The 24,996-nt window shown below is 36.0% G+C and overlaps 1 protein-coding gene and 1 long non-coding RNA gene across 4 annotated transcripts in view; one reads left to right on the forward strand and one right to left on the reverse strand.

The window, feature by feature from the left end:
- The window catches only part of LOC106870828 (uncharacterized), a 283,514-nt gene that overhangs the window by 164,017 nt on the left and 94,501 nt on the right, over positions 1-24,996 (forward strand). The gene's annotated exons all lie outside the window — the stretch shown is intronic.
- LOC128248657 (uncharacterized) lies at positions 9,665-24,983 on the reverse strand. The gene is made up of 2 exons (XR_008264814.2): positions 24,747-24,983; positions 9,665-9,795 (listed from the first exon to the last, which is right to left on the reverse strand). It is a non-coding gene; the product is annotated as an uncharacterized LOC128248657 (long non-coding RNA).

The following is a 24,996-nucleotide window of genomic DNA, read 5'->3' on the forward strand; positions in this document are numbered from 1 at the left end:
GCATGTATGTATGTATATGTGATAATAATAATAATAATAATTATTATTATTATTATCATTATTATCATTATTATTATTGAAGATGTCGCATAGTATCCAATATCGTGATGTTATTGATTGAAGATATTGTGTCTACCGGGGTTCGTACTGTCTGTCAAGTGATAACAAGGGTCTCAGACTGACAGTAATTTACATATGTGTGCAGTTCCTATTTCGTTACTGCCCATAAGGGGCTACACACAGAGGGGACAAACAAGGACAGACAAACGGATTAAGGCGATTATATCGACTCCAGTGCGTAACTGGTACTTATTTTAATCGACCCCGAAAGGATGAAAAGCAAAGTCGACCTCGGCGGAATTTGAACTCAGATCGTAGCAACAGACGAAATACCGCTAAGCATTTCGAACGGCGTGCTAACGTTTCTGCCAGCTCGCCGCCTTATGTGTGCAGTTCCAAGTAACGCCGATTTTTACAATACTCCTAGATTGTAGGGTATTTTTTAAAGTTTCCATTTGTTTCTTCAGGTTGGGTGGTATTGAGTCCAATGCTCCGATAACATTAGGTACAACCTTTATATTTGACTCTCGTAGCTGCAACATCTTTCAGGATGGGTGCACTATAGCGGACTACAGCAACAGCCCATATGTTGATGGCAGTCACAAGGTTCCTTGAGTTGTGTTTTGATTTCAAGCGAAATTTGAGGCGTTTGAAATATTCAGTGATGACTTTGTCCTTCATTTCTCTGTGAAATATTTTGTCCAGCACCAGGATCCCAAGGTACTTGCACCCATTATCATCCAGGTCTTCCATTCTCTCTCCGTTTGGCAATTCTATGCCCTTACAATCTGTATTTTTCCTCCGTTTCAAAGTGAGCACTGTTCACTTCGAGATACCGAATTCCATCTCTGTATCCTTGCTGAACTTCTATACAGTCTCAAACAGCCTTTCCATTTCAGGATTTGTTGCGAACAGTTTTAAATCATTTATGAAAAGAAGGTGGTTGAGACGAAGTCCGTTCTTTCTCAGCTGATAGTGCGCGTTGCCGAGGTCGACTTTGCTTTTCATCTTTTCGGGGTCGATAAATTAAGTACCAGTGAAACACTGGGGTCGATGTAATTGAATCAACCCTTCCCCCAAAATGCTTCCTTTTTAGAAAAATTTGAAACCATTACTATTATTATTATTATTATTATTATTATTATTATTATTATTATTATTATTATGAGTGAGAGAGCAGTGCATGCCATCAAAGTGACACCGGGGTAAAATATACGAAGCCCGTTATACCCATCATGACTACCCATCTGATAAGGGTACACCAGGCACATGCATCACAACCATATGTGCACGACATGGTGATCTCATATCAAAATAAACAGCGCATGACCTCGCAGGTGAGGCCCAGTTAGAATTTTCTTCAGGTCGAGTAGCCCATCCCGCTCAAAAGGTCCCTGAAGAAGGTTTGTTTAAGGATGTTGAGCAAAACACCCATGTTTCCAAAGGTAAGGTAATTTTTATATCCCACTTTAGATGGATGTCTTGTTAGAAGACATCCATGGATATTCATACTGCTGAATGAATATTTCTTTAAGAAGCCGTGCCATTTCAACAAAATTTCTCGAATAATGGTGAAATATACTACATTAATGGTTTTTCTATATTGGTTATACGATGCAATACCGATTTTAGATTAAATAATAATTACGTCTTCCTACCATAAGTTTCGAGCAAGGAATAAGATTTCATATAATTAGACGTAAAGTAACAAAACAAAAACAAACCATCAATCGTTTAAATTGAATGTACTTTATAGAGAAAAAAAAACTGGTTCTAATTTTATTAATTTGAAGATTCTTAATAGCTTAAAAATAAAAAAATAAAAGCAATGAAACAGTGGCGGAACGGCAGAAACTGTAGATGGTTATAGATTATTTAGTTTCGTCTTTCTATAGTTTTGGTTCCAGTTTAAGTAGGATCTAATTTGCATTTCAATCCGCTGGAGCAGATATAACATATACCAGCAATACTCTGACGATATTGATTATAATCCTGCTCTGTACATTTCTGGCCTTATATTAATGATATAAATCAATATTTTATACATAGTAAATAATAACTGCTTCTGATTTAGATACAAGGAGGGGTCCGCTAAGGTCGATATCACTGACACCAGGTACTTTAATTTATCGACTGGTGCTTTAATTTATCGACGAATGGCAAAACTGATCTGGGCGGCATTTGAACACAGAATGTGAGGTGGTGATCGAAATGATGCACTGACGATTTTGCCATCTCACCGCCTTTAACATAGCAAATAATAACGAAATATTGTGGTGTGGGTAAAAGCAGTCGAGTAAATGTTACATGCCTTATAATATTTCGTTTCATCTCCCTAGGGAACGGATGGGAACACCGTTGTGTCATTTGAAAAATTTGCATCGCAATTACATAGTTTGGGATCCAGTTACGCTACCCGACAGTTTGGGTTCTACCTTCTATCATTGCCTCAGTTCTATAAAAACCTTGTGAGTGAAATTCGACGGATAGATACTATGTGGAGACCCGTCGAAAGATCATTTCTGTTCTTCGGTGGTAGAGTTAATCCATCACCCAGGTTTTTTGGTCTTTGCGTGTCTTTTGCGGAATTCATTATATTGCAAGTATCCATTTAGTACAGGCCTTACATTTAAGGATAATTTTCTCGTTTCTTTGTACCAATCTCGGAAGACCTCAAACAGCTAATGACAACTGTTCTTCCTCTTTTAAGTCATTAAAAATCCCAGAGGTTAGAACTTTGCTTTACACATCTATGGAATCGATAAAATAACTAGTAGTATCGAATTGATTTTGATTCATTCAGTCAACTATACAAGTCTCTAATAAATGTGTAACCTTGTGCTTATATGAAAAACAATACTTTATAGATACAAAGAGGCGAATTTCGGAAGCGGCGGATCAGCAGATGTCAATAGCAAGTAGCATTCGTTTTAAAGTTTCATACTTTTATGTTCTGAATTCAAATTCCACTGGAGTTAATTTTAATTTTCATTTCTCCGACGCTGATAAAATAAGTATCAGTCAGCTTTCGCTAAGAATTTATTACATTTTGTCGGCATAAGATATTAGTATTTATTAAATGATAGCAAGGATGCGTAATGGCTGGCTTTGAACTGGAGAATGAGCAGTTTGCAACTAAAACTAACTAACTTAGGTTGTTATCTGATATGGTATTATATTTTTGTCTCTGGTAAGTTCTAAACAAGTCTTCCGCCTATAACTATTGCTTTTTATTTTCAGAAATTGTATCCAGGACTCTTGTATCCTACATTCCCCTCTTTAAAATTGGCAAAGTGCTCTCTGGGGCATATGGCCACTATTTCTTACAGGTTGAGCGACAACACCGATGCGTCTCTGTTGGTTTGTAGAAGCTCTATCGTTAGTTTTCTTAAATGTTACATCATAAGTTCCCGTTGAGGCTCCTTTATCTTAAATGATGCACTTCACTGCAATAGATGTACTTCACTAAAATATAAAATTCATCATAACTTATTTACACAATGAAAATAAAAATATCTATTATCGTCAACATTTGAAAGACAGCTAAGACAAACGGAGGTAAAGGGGGAAGTTAAAATTATAAAACGTTTCCTTCTTATTACGATTCTGAAACTGAATTTTGCACTTTGTAGCTTGTGCAGCTACTCTGTTCTATAGGAGATCAACCGATTCTATGTATGAATAGATATGCTTTGGAAACCTGGACTCATAAATCAGATGTGGAATAATATTCGACCGTCGTTTGTTCTTGATCAAACACGTGCTATAAATTATGTCCTTTGATTATCTCAGTTTGCATAACTAGGAAATAGTTAACCGAATATCTACAGGTTAAAAGAAATACAGGTTAAAGGAAAAAAAGTTACTAAGAACAACATGCAACAAGAATACAAATGGTTATCGTTATTGCTTTTACTTGAAATTTGACATTTTTTTAAAGGTTGAAGCAACGGCGTTTTCTTTTCTTGTGAATAGAACAAACAACTTGGAATATGAATAGGCTTACTGCTACAACAAAAGGCTAAAGTCTGTTAGAAGCTTAGTTCGTAACGGATTATTTCCAAAACTTTGGATGGATTTTGTCAAACAGCACTAGCTAGTGATGTTTAAAGATATCTGGAAGTGTGCAATGTTTTCAAATAAACTTGGGTAATTTCGGTTAATTCTTTGATGCACCGACATGAAGTAAACACATGTAGCAAAACCGAGGAAACTAAAACCAAATACGCTAGCTATACAATAAGGAATAAAATAATAAACAAATTCAAACAACATTCAGGGAAATATAGCCGAATTCTTAACAAATTTGCTTTAGAATCATAGCGCGTCAGGTTCAATCCCACACCAGGATACCTTGGACAAGTTCCTTTTACCAAGCCTTGGATCACTCTAATCTCATAAGTAAAATGAACTGACGGAATTTGTGTGGAAACCCGTTGGATAGTATGTACCGACCTTGCAACAAACACTGCGCCGTGTTGATTGCGTGAAGGGTACAAATGGAATATTCAAGCAGTTACACTTTGATTGCAAAAATAGATAGTCGGAACTATTAGAATTACTTATAATCAAAACCGATACAGAATTAATTTCAAATGTGTGTGTGTGTGTGTGTGTGTGTGTGTGTGTGTGTAAAAGCGTAGAAATGTCTCAATGCTTGGCATTAAGTTATTTAAATGAATCTTCAATTTATTGCAGCTTGAAGTTTCTTATTTGACTAACGATAACCAAACGAGAAAGTGTAGTTGCGAATCCTATATACTCTTTTACTTGTTTCAGTCATTTGACTGCGGCCATGCTGGAGCACCGCCTTTAGTCGAGCAAATCGACCCCGGGACAAACACAGACACACATACAAACACACACACACACACACACACACATATATATATATACATATATATATATATATATATATATATATATATATATATATATATGACGGGCTTCTTTCAGTTTCCGTCTACCAAATCCACTCACAAGGCTTTGGTCGGCCCGAGGCTATAGTAGAAGACATTTACCCAAGATGCCACGCAGTGGGACTGAACCCGGAACCATGTGGTTGATAAGCAAGCTACTTACCACACAGCCACTCCTGCGCCTATATATATATATATATATATATATATATATATATATATATATATATATATATATATATATATATATGTTTGTATGTATGTATGTATGTATGTATGTATGTATGTACTGTTCAAGGATGGTAAGATCAACAAAAGAAGTGTTCCATCTGATGAGAGATAAAAATTATTTAATAAACAAAATATATTTTTTGTGTTACTATCAGTTTCATGCACCGAGAGCATGCCAAATAGTGTTTTTAACATATCTGGTGTCCCAGCACAATCATCGGGCACTACCCACATGGCATGGCGAACTAAAAATGGGATGATAGGGTGAGTGAAAAAGCAAGACATGTCAAGAAAGAAGTAGATTACCAATGCGGAACTGGTACTTATTTTAACGACCTCGAAACGATGAAAGGCAGGTTTCTGATCTTAACTCATTGGAAGTGTTAGCATGAACATATTTTGTGTTAGGTGTAAAAGATGGGTTACAACAAATATTCTGCTCAATACCACAAATTTGCTTGTCAGTTACTTGACCTTAGTCAGTTGAGCATGTCCCCTAGTGGCTGGCCATATGTGTATCCCCGATCAAGAGCATGTTTAGCTGCGAAGTATCATGGCCATATGCTGAGAGGGATTCTTGGAGTTTGAATAATTTACCCCTGGAAACATGGAAGTTTCATTCATCATCCCTAAACCACCCTTATTCAGGGACTTTTTGAGTGTCATGGACTACTTGACTTGGGTCCCAACCAGCAAGGCTCATATGGTTGTGATGTATGTACCTGGTACACCCTGGTCAGATGGGTAGTTATCATAGGGACACTGGGCTTCAAATATTTATACGTCACTTTTGTGGCGTGTGCTACTTTCTTACTCACTCAATAATAATAATAATAATAATAATAATAATCATAATAATAATAATAATAATAATAATCTTTTCTACTATAGGCACAAGGCATGACATTTTGGTGGTGGTGGTGGGGTGGGGGGTTAAGTGGATTACATTGACCCCAGTACTCAACTGGTACTTAATTTATTGACCCCGAAAGGATGGAAGGCAAAGTCGACCACGGCGGAATTTGAACTCAGAACGTAGTGACAGATGAAATACCGTTAAGCCTTTTGCCAGGCCTGCTAACGATTCTGCCAGCTCGCCGCCTTAATAATACTAATGATAATAATAATAATAATAATAATAATAATAATACCACTCAGAGAGCGAAAACCGCTGCCAGGGCAACGTCCTCTCAACGATTAGCCGGAGAAGATTTTTAAAAAGAGAATATCTGACATAAACTCGACTGCTCTTACAAACGAGAATACTAGCGAAGGCGGCGGTAATAATAATAATAATAATAATAATAATAATAAGAAGAAGAAGAAGAAGAAGAAGAAGAAGAAGAAGAAGAAGAAGAAGAAGAAGAAGAAGAAGAAGAAGAGCAACAACAACGAAAAACGAAGAGAAAGACAGAAGTAAAAGAAAAAATAGAAAAAGGGGAATGCGATTGAAAAAGAAAGTGGAGAGTTGTTTACACGGTGTGAAAGAGAAAAGATTTTAGTGGAATTAAAATAAATGCAAATGTAGTGACATAGATTAAGATAAATATAAAAATTGAATTTTAAAATCAAATAAATCTTAAAACGAATTAAGGATGCCGATGATATATATATATATATATATATATAATTATGATAATAATATTAGGGATAAAATCCAAATTTACAGGTAAAAATTCAATTTAATTTAATTTATCAAAATTAAAATTAAATTAAGTTTCACAATATATAATATGTAAATATATAATTTAGAGAAAAAAACCCCACAATTCTAGAATTCATCTATGAAAATCCACAGTCACATATAGAAAAATTTAATAAGTAAATACGCTAAAAAGATCTATAATAAAAATACAAAGTAATAAATATTAAAATAATAAAACAACTACACGTGTTTCATAGCCACATTTTCAAATAGTAAATAAAATCAAAATCAAATCGATTCAAAATAAATCGATCAAAAATCAATTCTATTCAAAAATATAGCTAATCTTTGGGTCAAAATACAAAATACAATAATAATAATAATAATAATAATAAATGTATATATATCAACTAACAATAAATAACAAATGAATTTATATAAAAATACATATTTTACCAATAAATAACAGAAAAACATTTAACAATATTATTGAAAATAAATACAATACTTATCTTATCGAAGCTTTATATATATATACAAAGAGAGAGAGAGAATTGCATATATATATATATATATATATATATATATATATATATATATATATATATATATACACACACATACATACGCACATATATGCATACACAATGACGTGCACACAGGCACACATAAATATACATATATATTTATATATACACCACGCCATATATATATATTTATATCTATATCTGTCTATCTATCTATCTATCTATCTATCTATCTATCTATCTATCTATATATATTTAGGGGAAATGATGACCAAGTAAAATAAAAATGTAAAGATGAATGAAATAATACAAGATGAAATAAAGACTAAAAACAGTATACGATAGCATAAAGAAAGATGAAAAAAAATAAAAAAGAATTAAAAATAGAGTAAAGTAAATGAAACATAAGTTATAATTCTTTTGGTAAATTTTTATGAGTAAATATTCATAAGTATTTTCATAAAAATGAAAACGTTTGTTTCATTCTCTCTCACAAAGTTCTCTTTCATAAAGTTCTTAAATGTAGATCTTAAATCACCCACACAAATATGGGTGTATGTGTGTGTGTACGTGTGTGTGTGTTTGTGTGTGTGCGTGTATGTGTGTGTGTGCGTGTGCGCTTGTGCAAACATAATTTACAAAACAGCTTCATGTAGGTTTATATAGATTTTGAGACTACATAACAAGTTAACTGTTTTGATTTTTGTGCATTTAATTCTGAAACTGGTGGAGGTGCAATGGCCCAGTGGTTAGGGCAGCGGACTCACGGTCATAGGATCGCGGTTTCGTTTCGCAGACCGGGCGTTGTGAGTGTTTATTGAGCGAAAACACCTAAAGCTCCACGAGGCTCCGGCAGGGGATGGTAGCGAACCCTGCTGTACTCTTTCACCTCAACTTTCTCTCACTCTTACTTCCTATTTCTGTTGTGCCTGTAATTCAAAGGGTCAGCCTTGTCACACTGTGTCACGCTGAATATCCCCGAGAACTACGTTAAGGGTACACGTGTCTGTGGAGCTGGCTCAGCCACTTGCACGTTAACTTCACAAGCAGGCTGTTCCGTTGATCGGATCAACTGGAACCCTCGACGTCGTAAGCGACGGGCTGCCAACAACAACATGTATGTAAGTATGTATGTATGTATGTATGTATGTATGTATGTATGTATGTATGCATGTCTGTGTATGTATGTATACATGTATGTATGTATGCATGTATGTATGTACGCATGTATGTACGTATGTATGCATGCATGTGTGTATGCATACATGTGTATGTATGTATGTGTGAGAAAGTATGTATTTAAAGTCGTAATCAAAAATCTGAATACAAAGATACAATTAAAATGTTTTCTGAATATATTTCGATTATAAAGATAAAAGCTAATTACCTACTATAAATTAGTTATCTTACGTATTATAATAAATGGATAATGAGTCATTGTTTCATAATTACACCTCCTGTTTGACATTTGAGATACACCATGTTTCATCAATTGAAGAACAATATGAGGCACTTTTTCAGATGATAGTTCCATGAATTTATAAAACATTGATGTATATGGTAGTATGACAAATGTCAAATATTTGTGCAATGTCACATCCTCCATGTGTCATATTACATAATGTTATTTAACTTTGTTACTTGCTGCATCTAGCAATGCGCATGTTTATATAAACATACACAGATGCATACTTACGGCTACATATGTATAGATTAATATATGTAAGTGTATACATACTCATACATGCAAACCATTAGTTTATAAATGGATAACTATATACCCGTAAATGTATAACACATATACATGCCATAATATTTCCTGTATTTTGTGATCTGTTTCATGTTCTATGTTCAAATCTACACGAAGGAAACTTTGCTTTTCATCATTTCAGAGTCGATAAATTAAAATACCAGTCAATCACTGGAGTCTGTTTAAGCGACTAACCCTTCGATCCACTTCGTCCTCTTCCCCCGCCAATTAAAAGTCTGTGGCCTTGCGTCTATATGGCCTCGTTTATACTAAAAGTTGAAAGGAAGTCGATTGTTAGACTGTAATGGCGTCGGAAACCTGTTCCAGGTTTTACTTTCTGAGTTCAAATGCCGCTGATGTCGACTACATCTTTCATCCTTTCGGTGTCGATAAAATAAGTACTAGTTGAGCACTGGGTCGATACTCGATTAGACCTCTTCCCAAACCCAAATTTCATGCCTTGTGCCGACAGTAAAAAGGCTTACTATAATAATTAGGAAGCATAATGTAATTCATAAAAAAAAGCCCCTCGCAATATTTCGCTGAATTTATTAATTGACATTGGAAAAAGCATACATATATGTGGGTATTTATTCAATTCGGCATATGGCGTAGTGGTTAAGAGCGCGGGCTAAGATTCCGAGTTCGATTCCAAGCAGTGACCTGAATAATAATAATAATAATAAGATGACAACGTTTCTCTAAAAGAAATGGAAAAACTTTCAAAATACAAGGACCTGGAAATAGAGATAACTCGAATGCGGAATCTAAAAACAGAAACAATTCCTATCATAGTAGGTGCCTTAGGTATAATAAAAAAATATTCAGACAAATACATAACAAAAATACCAGGACTTACAAATATATATAACATACAGACAATTGCACTACTGGGTACTGCACACATTCTACGCAAAACACTTTCAATACAGTAAACATAAGAGCACCACAGCAAACCACAGCACATACCCAAGGCGCACAGAGCTGCGCTCGGTAGTGAAGTGAAAGCACGTTATAAAAATAAAACTACTGAACAATAATAATAATAATAATAATAATAATAATAATAATAATAATAACAACAACAATATCGAAAAATACCTTAGGAATGAGAACCCAGGTTCGAAATTTCCCCAAGACACCTGAAGGCTGGAGGGTATATCAGCCGAAACGTTGTGTTAACAACAAACAAGATGAGGACAAATATCCGTTAAATGTATATAATGTAAATATGTACATAATTCCTCATCTCTTAAATATAGAACTGTATTGAAAAAATTCAATGTAAGTCATTCTTTATTGTCGCTCATTTTGGGGAAAAAGAAAACACGTGAGACATTTGACACACCAGGAAATCGCTTCAAAGTGGCTGAAGGAAAGGCAAATGACAACAAACGTGTCTGTCTTTCTCGTGGTCATCTTTGGAGATTTTGATCTCTATGAACTGTAAAATCTCAATTGAACAGAAAACACTTACGTGCGCTGTACACAAGTGGTGGACTAATGAGTTCAAAAAGCATGATTAAATATATAAATGGATCCCAGTCAGAATTTCCGACCATTAGTGTTCATTTGTTTAATCATCTGAGCTACTAAACTCATTGAATTAGCGTGTAAATGGTTGAATATTCCATAGTCAAGTGCAACCTTAATGTAATTCCCAAGCGAAATGAATGTTACACAGTATAACAAGGCTGGACCTTTGAATTACTAGTTCGAAGGCTTCTTCACAGTTTCTGCCTATCCAATTTCACTCACAAGTTATGGGTCGACCCAAGACCATTGAAAAATAACATTTGCCCAAAATGCGGAACCGAAGTCAAACTTCACAGCCGCTCGGTCATATTGCGCTCACAGATGTATTCAGGAAACGAATAACATAAACATTTAATGAGCTCACTTTGAAACTAAATGGCCGAGGTGAATTTCATTGCAGGGAATCTCATCTGCGAAACACCTCATTCTAGTTTCAGAATTTTGTTGGCACTCCATCGCTTACGACGGAACAGCCTGCTCGTGAAATTAACGTGCAAGTGGCTGAGCACTCCACAGACACGTGTACCCTTAACGTAGTTCTCGGGAATATTCAACGTGACACAGTGTGACAAGGCTGACCCTTTGAATTACAGGCACAACAGAAACAGGAAGGAAGAGTGAGAGAAAGTTGTAGTGGAAGAGTACAGCAGGGTTCGTCACCATCCCCTGCCGGAGCCTCGTGGAGCTTCAGGTGTTTTTGCTCAATAAACACTCACAACGCCCGGTCTGGGAATCGAAACCGCGATCCTATGACCGCGAGTCCGCTGCCCTAACCACTAAGCTATTGCGCCTCCACCAGTTTCAGAATTAAATGCACAAAAATCAAAACAGTTAACTTGTTATGTAGTCTCAAAATCTAATCGCTCCTCACTATGCAAACAGCATTGAGTAAATACCTGAAGGAGCGTGTAGGAGGAGAAGCATGCTTTCATCAAATTAGTCAACACTCATCAGTTACTGTACATGACTGATGAAATAGTGAGATACTGTAGTACACACAACGCAACAAATGGATCCTCTAGAAAGATCAGAAAGGTTATTTTCTGGAGAAACCCACTCCGATTTTAATAAGGAAGTAAAAATTTACGGATTGCAGCAATGGATAAGTAGCTTTCTAAATTCATATGTTACTAATGTTTAATCTCAAATTACCTCTGATCGAGTTGGCATATAATAAAAGACATTCCAACCCAGCCCATCCAGTCTATTTCCCATGCACAAAAAAATTAGCTGCTATTTCTAGCCGAATGAGTAGACACGGAGAGATTACTTCATTTGGATTTCTAAATTCACTAGTTCTCTTCGTTACTCAACTAACCAACGTATAAGTGCGGTTCAGAAGCATGCTTAACATTTGTAGGATAATGAATAAGGAGAAAGCCTACATTTTAAAGCCATCACAGACTCAATGAATTGAATGTATAAATGCCGTGAGACAAGATTTATAAAAGAAAAAAACAATTATCAGATCTTGTGCAAAAATGTGTTCGCTCAGCGACCAAACATGCCTTTTTTTTTCAAATAAAAAAAACACAGAAGTATACAACGCAGTTGCTATGCACAAACACGCACACCCCCGTGTTTTTCCTTTCCGTCTCTTTGTTGTTTCCCCTGTCCGTCTTTGTATCGTCTATCTGTCCGGATGTTTTATTTCGTCTGTTCCGTTCTTGTTCCATTGTTTGGATCCATACATACACATAGCGGCGTACGTACACTTTTGCTCACCTCGTAAGTATGCATGTATCTAAATTCTGTACGACTCTTACTTTTTTGTAGTCCCCCTCATACTTTCTTCTTTTCTTTTCCTCCTCCCCCTCTCCCACATTTCTTGATCTTCTCTTTCTTTAATTTCCCTACTTTTCCTCCTCGTTTATCTCCCTTATACCTTTTTCTATGTCCCTTTGATTTCCTCTCTTTCTCGTTCTTTTCCTAATTCTTCAATCCCTCTGCCTCCTACCTCTCTCCTTTCCTTCCATGTAACCGTTGTTCAGCCAAGCATGATCTTTCATGGCTCGACTGCCAGCCGCGAAACATCTCTTATATTCCTGTCTCATGACTTTCACCTCTTATGTTCATCTCCTATGTCCCTGCCTCAGGGCTTTCACTCTACACACACCAGCTCCACTTGATTCATCTTTATTGGTCGAAAGACACGTGTTGTTATTTTATTGTTGTTTGTATTTGTAATTGTGTAATATTTTCTCCGTTTTATGTCTTTGTTGTCGTACACATTCGCTTGCTTTGTCCAAAAAATTTAATGCTCTTAACTTGGATTTTTGGAGCCAACCAGATTTGAACATTCTCAAGTGTAACCGGCCGAAACTGTAAGGATTATCTGGAGACCTGGCTGACGAGAGAAGGCTGCGAATGATCCGTCCTTGTTTTTTCCTGTCTGTTTTTGTATCGGCTATCTGTCCGGATGTTTCATTGTCGTCTGTTGCGTTCATGTTCCAATTTGGATTTATTTTTTCCTGGGATCCCTTACCCCATCCACCATATTCTCCTGATTTTGCGTCATCCGACTACTTCTTGTTTTTGTCTCTACAGAATTCATTGCAAGGAAAAACGTATAACGATTTAGATGGAGTCCAATTGCATCTAGATAATCTTTTTTCTTCAAAACCAGTCAAATTTCACGCTGAGGGAATAGTTATGATGGGCAAAGGTCATTAATAGTAATGGAAATTATTTCATTAAATAAAATTTATTGAAATGCCAATTATTTATATCCCTTTTTACATATTAAAAAACGCTTAGAACTTTCCGGACAACCTAATATACATATAAAAATGCTCTGAACTTCTATCGTTTGTCCTTGTCAAGTAGACGTAAACAATAATAAAAATAACTCCTCACTGGTCCAACTTTGCTTTTCATCATGAGCCAAAGCGAGCCTCTACGTGTTAGCTTGATCTACAAAAAAATGGCAGTGAAATTTCTCTCTGAATCAAACCCTTAAGTATTGGAACCACTAGATAATGTAGCCCTGAGCTCCTGGTACACAGTAAAAAGACGGGATGGTTATGGTTGGAATACTTATGATCATAAATCTGCCCGAATAGGGTTAAGGAAAATAAACAACAACAGCTCTTATTTGTGTTCCGTGACATTAACAGTTAGCAACTAAGTTTTATTAGTCACGGCACTTTAACTGCATTCGCCATATTCTTCCAGTTTTATGCATAACTAGGTTCCGCATTGTTGCTATTTTTATTTTCTGTATGTTTATTTCACTCTCTTAAAATATATCTTACACCAGCGATACCTTGAAGGACATTCATTCTTAATGATTAGGTGAAGTGTACATTATATGTCCATATTAACTATTACGATTTCTCAGTCGAATAGAATTCACTTGTTTTGCATCTAAATAAAGAAAGGCTTTACACTAATCTACGGTAGCCTACTTTACTATCTTTATTGTCATTGTTGATGGAATAAAACATGAACAAAAAAACCTAATGGATAATTTTGCAGAAATCTTTTCAGTTATAAAATAAAAAAGAAACGATGCTGAAATATTTAGAGATTCTTTAAAGAATCTCTGAAAGGATCTGCATATCTATTTACAAAGACTTCCACTTCGTAAAAAATAAACATTTGGTATCGTTTCGTTATCTGATTAGTGAATCGAAAGAGTCGTATGAAAAGCACATAGTTCCGAGTTCAGTCCCACTGCGTGGCACCTTGGGCAAGTTTTTTCTACTCTAGCCTCGGGCCAACCAAAACTGTTTTCATGTATGTCTATGTGTTTGCATATGTGTGTGCTTGCATGTGTGTGTACCTCTATCTCTTTGTGTGTGCATGTCTGAATGTGTCTGTGTATGGGTTTTTGTGACTACAAACATACTTAGAGACACACACAAACTCACGTACACACACATAACACCCCCACCAACACACAACACAAATAGACATACGTACACATACAGACATACACATACAGACATACACATACATATGAACCATCACACACACATACGGTTGCTTACACACACACACACACCACAAGGGTATTTAAAACAACACACTCACTCAGACACAGAGAGAGACACACACACACACTCACGTATACACACACTCACACAAAACACTCCCACCCACACACACAGATGCACACAGATGCACACATACATACACACACAGACGCACACATATGTACACACCCTCACACATACATACGGTTGCTCTCTCTCACACACACACCACAAGGACGATTAAAACAACACATACATACTCAGAAAAATAGATATACGCACACTCTCACGTACACCCACCTAACATCCCCACCGGCACAAAAAACACACAAACACACATACACACTCACTCACAAACGCACTCACGCACACACGAACAAACACATATACACATACACACACATGCGCACACACAACACCCTAACAAATATTAATCACACACATACACACTCACACAAACGTGCACACACATACACACACCATCCTACCATAGATAAAACGCACACATACTCATATACACACGCCACACACGCACACATACAGACATAGACATACACATACATATGAACCATCACGCACATACGTTTGCTTTGCTTACACACACACACACACACCACAAGGATATTTAAAACAACACACCACTCAGACAGAGAGACACACACACACACTCCCACACTCACACAAAACACTCCCACGCACACACACAGATGCACACATACATACACACACACACGCACACATACGTACACACCCTCACACATACATACGGTTGCTCTCACACACACACACACCACAAGGACGATCAAAACAACACATACACACTCAAAGAGATATACGCACACTCTCACGTACACACACCTAACATCCCCACCGACATTCCACAATAAACTCTGGGACCAATAAAAACGGCACACACACACACACACACACACGGACACAAACACACATATATACACACACATAGAGATGTGCACAAAACCGGTCCCAAAAACCAGTGAACCATGACAGACTGTCACAGACCAACCAAAAATAAGAAAATCCTCTTTAATTCTTCTTCCCTCCCACCCCAGCTAGCCAGTCATACTGTCTCTTAAGACAGTAAACCATTCCCTCAATATACACAAGAGAAAAAAGCCAGGTCAGTTCCTCCTCAACTTTATTCGATTATCAAAGAATATGTATAAGAATATGTATATGTATTTTTCCATATGTGTATTTTCATACACTGTTTTTAACAATTTCACCTTAATATCAGAGAATGTGTGACAATCAGTATGTAACACTACAAAGTTCATACAAAGCTTTATACTTTAAATATATTTTATCATCAAAGAATGTATATATGCATTTTAATACTCAAACTGTTTTTTAACATTTTTTATTATTCTCAAAGACTTTTGATAATCTTTTTCTAAAAAAATGAAACCGGTTAAGTAAATAAATATTTAAAAAAATAAGTGCATTTTCAAACCTTCTTTCATATATATATATATATATATATATATACATTTTTTAAATATATGTTATGTTATTCTGCATCTCAGTTGCCTTTTAATTCATAAATCAATTCTACACATTCGGAAACCTTAGTAGGAGAGACATCTGGTGGGGAAAAATATGAATTAAATTAAATGTCACTATCTCTTTCCAATTGATTGTTTTCTTTTTTAGATTGCATCGGTTCCCAATTTATTCCCGAGATATAGACAAAACTAATTTTCCAATACTCTAAGTCCCATAAACTTAACGTCATCGCAGTAACACTGTCTTTATGCACTGTTTCTGGAGTCAGGTCAACATACCATTAGTGTATATCTACAATAAGTGTCATGTTCCTCATAGTAAAGCAACGAACTACCACTTTCAGTAGACTTCAAAGTGTTAAACTCCATCACTTCATAGTACATATTTGCACAAAGAAGTGTCTACCGAGATTTAAGTCTGTTTGCCATGTGCTCTGTGTAACACAAGCCAGATGTATTCTGTTCGATGCAGCTCTCGAATATTAAGATTTCGTCTAAAGGCAATTTCTGCTATTCGTCACAGTTAGTGCATGAATTTTTTATTAAAACTTTTTTCCTGCCTTTTTATAGATTTACTTAGTGAAAGAAAAAATAAATTCGAGTAGTTAAAAGTGATTATACGACACAATATTACTCTCTGGCTGTAAGAGTGTGTTTTTGTTTTTGTTTTTTTAATCTCTCTGTGCTGCTCTGTTAACAATAATCCATTTAATATTTAATACATGAGTGCTATTTTAAAAACAAAACACATAAAAGTAATTTTTTCTATGATGTCCTAATTCATCTGACGTAAATATTTTAGTTCTGAAGCTGATTCATGCATTTTATAAGCAATAAAATATTGGAGATTAGCAAGCAATCTTTTCTTAATTCTCATTTTCCTCACTGAATTTATTTTTCGGTGTCATTTAGAGTCGGATTTAACGATACACTCATCTCAGTCATCTTTCTTCCCATCACCCATATTGTACCTGACCCTAGAAAGTCTGCTCCTGTAGTGTCTTCCATGCACAATTTTTTAATTTTTTTCTTGCGGCATTCAGCTTATACATTTTCAAAGAGAACGTTACTAACATAAATCTCACCAGTCTCTTTTGAATACCACGGAAACAGCACTATTCTCTGCACTAAAGTCACTACAAAAATATTTTGTTTTCTTTTTAGACCATAACTGGTTTAAAATTCTAAATATCACGCGTTCTAACCTGCCCTTCACCACTCTGAGATCGACAAAATAACTATCAGTAATATACCACAATAAATTCTCTCAGTTATATAATAACCTTTTCTCTTATCAAACTGATTTTGTGTCAAATTAAAATTCTTATTAGTGTCCAGCTCAACTTATCGCCTGCAGCCGTCTGTAGAAAGATTTCCGAGTAAGAAGTCGGCTGTCGAGTTAAAGTATTGTCCTTCTAATTGATCATCAGGTTATGGTGATGGTTTCTAACAATCCTAGTTTGTAGAAGGAGGTTATAAATATTCACATACCTAATTTGATTGCTCTCAACACTCGTCTGTTTTCTTTATTTCCTTGAAATCCTGATACCCTTCCTTTCTCTACCCCCTCCCTTTCTTTTTTCTTGAAATCTCCAGCTTCTCTTCTTCTGCACATCTTGGATCTTTTTAGAAAGTTTACAATTTCCTTACCTAAATCTTTTCCAAATCTCTCTTTGCTTCTTTCTCTGAAATTTCTCTTTTTCGAAATAAGTTTGTCTAGGGCCCTTCAAAATTTTGCTGTGGAGAAGTGTGTGGAGATGATCAGCGAGAGCGAAGTGGAATTCCGCAATGTCAACACAGAGGAACTGGGACTCCTGCTTAGACTGACATATGACAATGAATATCTTGACAAACATGACCTTAGAAGTATCCGCCCCAGTAGACGTTTAAGAGGTAGACCACCAGCAAGTACATCTATGGCTAGGAAGACCCCTATAGAGAGATGGAGCGGATGAACCAGAGCCATACGGATCCCCGCAGACGAATTTCAAGTAAAGAAAATGATCGCACATGCACTAGGAGCTAGTATGAGAGTTACCCTAAAAGGCCAGACGTTTAAGTTTAACAACAAAATATACGCCTAGGATGAGGGGGCAGCCATCGGGGTTAGCATCGCCGGTGATGTGGCCAACCTTTTCATGGTATGGTGGGACAGAAGGCTTAAATAACGCCTGACACAGAACTCCATACTCATGAACATATACTCTCGCTATGTCGATGATATCAACGTAGTGGTAAAGTCACCCCCACAAGAGAGTACTCTTAAAATAGAAATAGAAACTAATAGTATGGAGAGCATCCAGCAAATAGCTAACTCCATCCACCAGAGTATTAAGGTCACGATAGACTACCCTACTAAACACCCTAACCATTGACTACCTGTACTAGATACAGAACTCTGGCTGGAAACTGAATAATAAAACCCGAATCCTTCATTCACATTATGTCAAACCTAAGGCCTCCAAATACCTGATCCACTGGAACTAAGCTATTGCGGACAATGCCAAATTCAATATATTGATGGCAGACCTCATTAGAGTAATGAGAAGTGTGTCCGCATGTGCGACCCTACAGAGTTAAAGAGTCACATACAACACTTCGTTCACCGCATGCAGTTCTCAGGATACAGCTATAGAGAAAGGATCAGAGTATACAAAGGAGCCATGACGAAATTTGAAACTATCATACGTAAGGATAGGAATGGGATTTGCCCACTCTATAGGAGTAAGTTATGGAAAACCATTGAAAGGACTAAGAAGAAGATAGGGAAGGCCAACTCATGGTATGATAGCCACAAATACCAGAGTGTCATGTTCGTCGACACCATCCCTAGAGGCGAACTGGCGTACCGCTTTAGAAGGACCCTAGACAAATTTAAGCTATCGCTGAATTTATTCAATGACATTGGTAAAAGAATACATATGATGAGAAAGCAACCATACTACAGGATATGCCAATACACACAAAGAAATTAAGGTCGAAAGGCTGGATATAGTTGGCAGAGACCATCAAGACTAAAATGCTTTCTAATCGATGTGCCAATAGCAACAGATTATGACATTTCTCAAAAAGAAATGAAGAAGTAGTTTGCTTACCAACCACATAGTTCCGGGTTCAGTCCCACTGCGTGGCACCTTGGGCAAGTGTCTTCTACTATAGCCTCGGGCCGACCAAAGCCTTGTGAGTGGATTTGGTAGACGGAAACTGAAAGAAGCCCGTCGTATATATATGTATATATATGTATATGTATGTGTGTGTATATGTTTGTGTGTCTGTGTTTGTCCCCCCAACATCGCTTGACAACCGATGCTGGTGTGTTTACGTCCCCGTAACTTAGCGGTTCGGCAAAAGAGACCGATAGAATAAGTACTAAGCTTACAGAGAATAAGCCCTGGAGTCGATTTTCTCGACTAAAGGCGGTGCTCCAGCATGGCCACAGTCAAATGACTGAAACAAGTAAAAGAGTAAAAGAGAGTAAGCTTTCAAAATACAAAAACCTGGCAATGGAGGTAACTCGATTGTGGAGCCGAAAAGCAGAAACAATTCCTATCATAATAGGTGCATTAGGTATGATGAAAAAATACTCAGACAAATACATAGCAAAAACACCAGGGCCAACAAACATATAACATACAGAAAACAGCATTACAAGGCACTGCAAACATCCTACATAAAACACTTTCAATACAGTAACAATAAGAGCATCACAACAAACCACAGGACATATCCAAGGCACACAGAGCTGTGTTCGGTAGTGCAGTGAAAGCACGTGATAAAAATAAGACTACTGAATGATAATACTAATAATATAATGATAATAATCTAAAAGTATTTTGATTTAACGGAAGTAGGCTTCTTTTTCTAACACTAATGATATTATGTTAAGCTGACAATTCCATTCTACCTTCGTTTGTTTGCTTCAGCGTATAAAGGATTTATAAAGTTTGAATAATCTCACTGTTCAAACAGCGAGCTTCCATTTAAATCTCTAAACAGCCATCGGTATCACGAAGAAATATTTAAAATTAGTCGTTGCTCGTCCTATGTTAGTTCACATTTATTACTATTACTAGCTACGGGAGATTGCCCTGCATTTTATGAGTATAGTTTTCTTCAGTATTTCAATGAAAATAAAGTTAATGCAAAAAAAAAAAGCTGAATTTTCCAACAATTAAATTATATTTTAAAATAAAAAAAATAAAAAAAATTGCGGTGACAAAATGTCTGGCGACTTAAGTTCTAAATGCTGTTCAGTATTGCAGCAGTTACTATTTCCATTAATTTCTCATCGGAATATTTGCTTGGTTGTTAACACGAATGATTATCGAGATGAAGTTAATCAAAATAATTAGGTCTAACTTGTAAGATAATGTGTTATTTCTGTAATGATTACACAGAAAATATGTTTTGGAAATGTTTATATTTACACTATGTGTGTGTGTGTGTGTGTGTGTGCATACATAAATACATACATATACATATACATACACACACACACACACACACACACACGTATATATATATATATATATATATATATATATACACACACATATATATACATATGTATATATATATATATGTATATATATATATATATATGTATATATATGAATATATATATATATATATATATATATATATATATATATATATATATATATATATATATATATATATATATATATATATATATATATTAGGGAATATATCTTTCACAACGTACAGGAATATTCAATTTATTAATACTAAATTAAATTTCACAATATATAATATATGTATATAAATATAATTTAGAGAACCACCAGTATACAATTCAGACAATGAAAAACCCCATGACACCACCCAGAAAAGAATACATTATAAAATTACTAATCTAAGAATTCAATAAAGCATAAAAAGTAAAAAGTAGTAAATTGATAAAACATAAAATGTAAGTAGTAGTAAGTTGACTACGCGCGTTTCGTGGCTAAATTAAAATAGCGGAAGTGAGCTAGAACGTTAACACTTAGTGCTCATGCACAGCAGAGTTCAGGATCAATCTTTGTCAAGTGGCTTTACTCTGCATGCTTTACTTTCGTTACTATGGTAACAGTCCTGATACTTATTGATCATACCACGTATGTACGTACGTATAAATATTTATATATACGCGGTGTGCCTATTATACAAATGTGATCATATCTCTCAAACCACACTATGGTGTCTTAAGAATGGGAAGAACCAAGTTAAATAATGCAATCCTGAATGCCACTAAAAAGATATGATTGTCATGAACGCGTTTAGTTTTGAGCATGCTCAGTCAATGCTGACCTAGCCTAAACAACAACAATGTAATACAATTCTTTGAAATCTATTTTAAAAGTTCGCATGCCAGTGTTCACCATTTCATTGAACAGGGCCGGAGTTCAAAAATACATTCTTGAACAGGCCTTAGACACATTTCAGGCGGCTATATGAAGCTGCTGGAGACTGTAGTAAAACCTTGGCTGGAGATGGTTGCTGCTGGAAGGTCAAATCTGTGTCAGCAGAATCCAGCTCTGTGCCATACCTCCACAATTTCTGGTTTCCTAATTTGCCCGATTATAACTCTATATATTACTATATGTGGGACGCGAATGAGAAAGACACCAACGGCTCTGCTTGCAACACCAAGGCCAAGCCGGTTGCTAAGACCGAGGAGGTGTTGGAAGATCTTACCAGGAACACAGTGAGGAATGAATGCGCCAGGTTTCGGAGCCGTCTTGGGTCTGTGGTGGAAGCTGAGGGTAGCCAATTTGAATAAACTGTTATCCTCCAACCATAACCAAGTTGATCATTTTTGAGATTTTTAATTATTTTAATTTTTGGACTGGATACTGTATTTTCTTTGTCTTTTGTGGAAACTGTTAAATTTGACCTAAACGCCCTGCATGTAGGTGGCGTGTAGATGTATATTTGCAATCATGCAAAGAGTACAAGTCTGAGAAGTGCGTTTTTGGTTACTAAATATGTGCATCCCTGATTGTGTGAATATGTTCATTATCGAAGAATATCTGGAATGTTTTACAGATATTCACTCTATACCGATTGAAGTATGTTAATCTGTTTGCTTGTTTCTTTTTTCCTTTTTGCTTAGCTACATGTGAGCTGGTCGTTATTTTTTTTCACGAAAATGCTTGTCTTTTTCCAGATTGTTAGACATTTGCTAACACAGCCAAGTGCACCAATGATTATTGGTATAAACGTGAATATGTAATCAAGACAGAGATGCTGTACGTTTCAAAGCAGTTGTCCATAAATATTTTTATTTTACTTCTATTTTTTTATTGATTTCGGAACAAATGTTCACATCTACAGGGCAATAGACCTCTATGACTGCACATATTCTTTTTGTGTGTGTGCACAGGTTTCTTTGTTCGACAGAGTGTATGAGCATGCCAACGTGCGTACATGTGTGCGTGTGTCTGCGTGTCTGTGAGTGTGAAGAGCTCGTAGTATGTTAAGCTTAAATAAATCCACGATTCCAGTTTGTTTCATTGTCATAATTATTTCACTTACTCCACCAGTGCCTCTGGGAATTGCATGGCCTTTACATAGACATTCCTCCGCCTACTGAACTCAGTGGGGTTGCATGTTCATTAATTACAATTTCTGAGCAAAAAAAGATCAAATGATTTAATTTAATTCGTAATAATGCATCAAGTGCATACATGAACATATTCCTTGGCAATGAAGATATGCATGGTTCAATTACAGTCAGTGGAACTGCTCTTTTTTATGTGACGAGTCCGGCTTAGATACCACTTAGATAAAATGGATATGCACATGTGGATATGTGTGTGTGTTTTTGTGTGATGGGGTGTACATGCGTGTGTGCGCGCGCATCTGTATAACTGTGTTCAAAATTATGATATTTAATCGACAATTGAGTGCTTTTGTGTCCGTTGTGTGATTTTTCTTTTATCCGGTGAACTCCTTTGTTACTCTTCTGTGCCTCCATTTTTATTACACACACACACACACACACACACACACACACACACACACACATACACACACACAGATATGCACACAACCCATTGCCATATGTATATAAATATATATATACTTAGATAGATACTCATATGAGTTTCGGCCAGAATTGGCGGAGGCCATGGCTAATTTAATAACACCACCTGGAAAAAACATTTAATGTTTCATATTACAGTTATTCTTTAGACAGCATTGCCCATTCAAGTAAATAGTTATTGTCTGCAGAGATATATGCGAGTATCGGTGGTTTATCTGGAATTTCTCGGAGATATTCATCCAGGAAGTTTTTGAATGTTCTGGGATCTTTTTCTTCCCTCACGTGTCATGGCATGAGGGTAAAGAGAGCAGGGCCAACTGAGGTGAAACTGTTGTCTTAGTGTTGTAGTGTGAAGTGAGCATGATTTTTGTAGAGGACGGATGGCACGGGGGACCAAGCCTTGGGTACGTTTTTGTTGTATTTGTTGTTTTTGTTGTTTAACTCAGCTCAATCCTGATGAAACAAACTCATGATAAAAACTGTTACAGCCTGAACCCTTCGATCTTTCTGTTTCTCAAGGACTACGTTATTTAATTCACTATCAGTGGCAGAAGCAGTATTAGTTCAGAATAGCATACTGCATATTTTATTTAACGTAGATATACTGAAAGAACGTCACAACACTGTAATATTTGTCCTGAGAAAGCATCTGTATAGACTTGAAAAAGCACAGAAATATGAGTTGAAGACTGTAGAGTGTGGTTGAGAGAGATTTGGCTGCTATTTCTAGTATATTGAGCGACAAAATGTTCTCCATTTTGGCTCGCATATTTCCTGTGTGATTACAACAAAAGAACTATAAAGAGTCTGGCTTACAAATTTTTGTTAAAATGCCCTCTTGAAGCCTAGAAGTCACGCTTAATCATTGTTTCTGAAATACCTTCATTTAAATTTTGCTTTAATCGTCAACATCATTTCAACATCCAGAACATGTATAGCTATGTGATTAAGAAGCCCATTTCAATCAGATGGTTTCTGATTCAATCATACTGCGCGGCATTTTGGGCAAGTGTTCTTTTTACTCTAACTCCGGGCGAACAAGGTCTTGCGAGTGAATTTGGTAGGAGAAAAACGTGTAGAAACCCTTCGTGTGTGTGTGTGTGTGTGTGTGTGCGTGTGTGTGTGCACTCATATATACATATATGTATATATATATATATGCCTCTGTGTGTGTGTTTGTGTGTGTCTGTGTCTCTGTGTATGTCTGTGTGTCTGTGTGTATGTGTGTCTATGTGTATGTGTGTATGTGTGTATGTGTGTATGTGTGTCTGTGTTTGACCCCACCACCTCAGTAGCATCTGACAACTGATGCTGGCTTGTTTACGTGCCGGAACATAGCTGTTCAGCAAAAGATAGTGATAGAATAAAAGTAAATACTAAGGGTGATTTGTTCGACCAAAAACCCTTTAAGATGATGCCCCAGTATGTACGCTATTAAATGACAGAAACAAGTAAAAGATAAAAGATGAATTATCATAAGTAATTTTTTTGTATTCACTCCATCCTAAAAAATAAATCATAACTTACATTTCTGTATACGTTGAGAGAGCAATAGTTTTTGCCTTCCACCATTGTAGCAGTTTATGTTCATTATGACATCATAATATTCCGCTTGCCAACAAACGTGTTACATTTGATAAACAAAGTGAAAGCTAAATGCTTTGAAGTTCGTAGTTTCAAATAAATATATAACAAAAATATATAATAATTTAAACGATAATAATTATAATAGTAATAACAATAATAATAATAATAATAATAAAAATAATAATTGCAA

Source organism: Octopus bimaculoides, chromosome 1, assembly GCF_046866305.1.
Source record: "Octopus bimaculoides isolate indiv1 chromosome 1, ASM4686630v1, whole genome shotgun sequence".
Taxonomy (NCBI): domain Eukaryota; kingdom Metazoa; phylum Mollusca; class Cephalopoda; order Octopoda; family Octopodidae; genus Octopus; species Octopus bimaculoides.